The sequence below is a fragment of the Capsicum annuum genome, chromosome 5 (genome assembly GCF_002878395.1).
Source record: "Capsicum annuum cultivar UCD-10X-F1 chromosome 5, UCD10Xv1.1, whole genome shotgun sequence".
NCBI lineage: Eukaryota > Viridiplantae > Streptophyta > Magnoliopsida > Solanales > Solanaceae > Capsicum > Capsicum annuum.
The window spans coordinates 17,328,250-17,331,179 of record NC_061115.1 but is presented as its reverse complement, the minus strand read 5'-3'; the positions used below and the strand labels follow the sequence as shown (position 1 = coordinate 17,331,179).

General features: G+C 34.7%; 1 pseudogene; it reads right to left on the bottom strand.

The window, feature by feature from the left end:
* Positions 1-565: 565 nt before the first annotated feature.
* Positions 566-2,003, bottom strand: LOC124898718 (annotated as a pseudogene).
* Positions 2,004-2,930: the final 927 nt, after the last annotated feature.

Below are 2,930 nucleotides of genomic sequence, written 5' to 3'. Positions count from 1 at the left end.
AGTTGTGTGAAAAAAATGATGGTTGTCTTGAATTTCAGGTGCAAAATCGAATAGATCAGTGTCTTCGGCAATACATGAGTCGTAAAGAAGTTGTGAACACTCTCTTAATCCAAGATAAAATCAATACCATCACCTTCTTCAATTCTCACTTCTCAATTTTTCCAAACAAACAACAAGAATCAACAAGAAAAAATAAATCAACTTCTTCGATTCTCACTTCTCAATTTTTCCAAAAAGCGAAAAGAATAAGAAGATTAAGATGATGAAGGAAAAGAAGAAGAAGAAACGCAAGAAGGTCACTAAAAAAAGGGGGGGGGGGGAAGGGAGAGGAAAAGGGGGGGAGGGCGAGTGTATTATACTCACCAGAAAAAGCTTTATAATGTAGCTTTTTAGTGGGTTAAAGAGTCCAGATGACAAACATGTAAGTAAGAGTATCCACATTACAAAACAGACATAGTACAAGGGTTCATCAAACCATTTTTCCTATTTTAATTATGGTTCTCGATTAGCATTATGATCTGCTTGCTACTCAAATGCTCACTTAGGAAGTGATGACAATGCCAAGTGCCAAAAGATTAATTAGTCTTCTGACTGCATTAGTTATACAATAAGTCTATTCATCCGTGTTAAAAGCTATCGGTCAAAGATTAAAAAATCTAAATGGAGCTAGCTACGAGTTTGAACATATCTGTACACTCATTTTGCATCAACATTCTGCATTGATGAATCCGTAGCAGGAAAGAAATGAGAAAAATAAAGAAAGAGAAATTATCTTATTAGCTATTTGAAGTTCTTGAAATTGCCTGTAGTAGATATCTCAGTGTCTTTTGATAATTAAGGAATCCCATAAACAAGAACTCAAAATCGTCCTCTGTAACTAACTGTATATACTTCTGTGATGGCTTCTCCATATTTTCTCTCTCTTTTGTTTTCATTACCTTACTTATTGGGATCAATACCTGCAATCGAGAACCGGCCTATTTGATTATGCTTTATGTGGCAAGATAATTATGAGAGGAAACAAAGCAGAGCAGAGTGGTACCTTATAGCGGAATCTAAGCAACTTTCCAGTTGGAGATAAAAGCTTTATTGATCTCTCACTACAGAAGACAATCTTATCAGTAGAGATGAAGAGAAGGCCTGCCAATGACCATCTGTACTATAAAAATAACATTGAAAAACTTTCAATAGCCTTTCATCATCTTTAGCAGTAAGCTTCTGCTTTAATATCTTCTCCAACCCTCGTACTTGAAGACTCCAAGGCTCAATTTTCCCTTCACAGTTTCTGTTAGCTTTGGGCTTAAGCTCACTGCACAATAAAGTTGATACACCAATGCCGTTACAATCAACACTTTCCATCATTTATACATGTAAATAGTGCTTCTTGCATGAATTTTAGCACTTCATGACATGTCCTATTTATAGTTGTGTTTGGAAGGACTTCACTACCAAATACTAAAGTCATTATTTGTAAGTTGAAGTTTATAATCAAAGAATGCTCGTCAAATTTGAGAATTTTGCTTGAGGAGTATTTGGTTTTCAATCACAAAACTTCAACTGTTTTTCCCAAGAGTACTATAGTAGTGCTTACTGCTTACCATGCTCACGGATGCCTTGTGCAAGACAGTACATCCTTTCTCCAAGTTTGTTCATCTTATCAATCACAGATTTTCTTGCATATTCAAGAATATTCAGTCTTATTGATATCTTCTTCAAGTGGTCATTATTCCTTTTTATAACTTCTACAATATCTAGTTCTTTCTTCATCAAAAGATGGGAAATACACACTTAGCTTTATTTTAGATAATTGCTTCGTAGTTGCAGATGGAACAAAGTCTTGGCTAGGAGATAGATACGATAGTCGTTTTGGCTGCCGTTCAAATGAGCATACTGTTGAACCCAGGGGACCACCCACAGCATTTCCACCGAGTAAGTTCTTCATTGTGACTTTGGATTTTAAAGAGGATTTCTATATTGTGCAGGTAACTAAGATATTATTATGTTTTTGTTGATGTGTCTAAGAACATCCCTGGTAGCACTATATATATATGTACAGAAGTTTGGGAGAAGTTGATGAATCATTTAACTAACTGTTGCATAAGTCAGCTATGGGTCATCAAAAAAGCTAAAGAAGATCTTGTGATACGATTAGAATTTTCTTTTGTTATTATCAAAATTCCCAGTGGTGTGCATGTGCAACCTATACTTTCTTTTCTTTGTTTTTCCCTTTGCTCGTATTCCAGTATTGTGATGGTGTTCGGGTCAGTTTATGCATACCTTGACTATTTATTCTAGGTACCTGTGATCTTCAAGTAGAACAGGTATTAGGTAACTCTAACCATTGAAGCTTAGACAAGTAATATATAAATCTAACCATCGAACCCAGATCTTTCAAGTTTTTAAACTATATCTTTCTATTGCTGCAAAGCTTTAGAAAAGGTGTTTTTTTTCCAGTTGTCTGGTCAATTACAGTAAATTATAAATCTCAAGATTTGTGTGCACATGTGGTGTTTTCAACTTTTGAGTTGGCATATTTGCTTGGTGATGTAACCTACTTTTGCAGGTTTAGTAGAAGTAAGACGAGGCTTCTCATATTGAATTCATCTTGTCAAATAGCAAGGTTAGTTTAATTCAGCGTAAACTACTGTTTCCTTTTCTATACAAATCTACGCATGAAAACCATTCATAGTTATAGTCGCACATGATTTTTTTAACCATAATCTGATTTTATTTCTTCAAAAACATAATAGTCTGCTTGACCAATTTTCTAAAATCTTTTTATTTTGAAAATTGTAATTTCTTGGCAGAAGTACTTTTGGAGACTTAAGTACTGTTGTATTTGAGCAATCAATTTAAAACGCGCAGTTGCCAATAGTGGAACAGTGTTTCTGCTTGGGCCAAGGTACCAAAAGAACTTATGCGAAAAAACT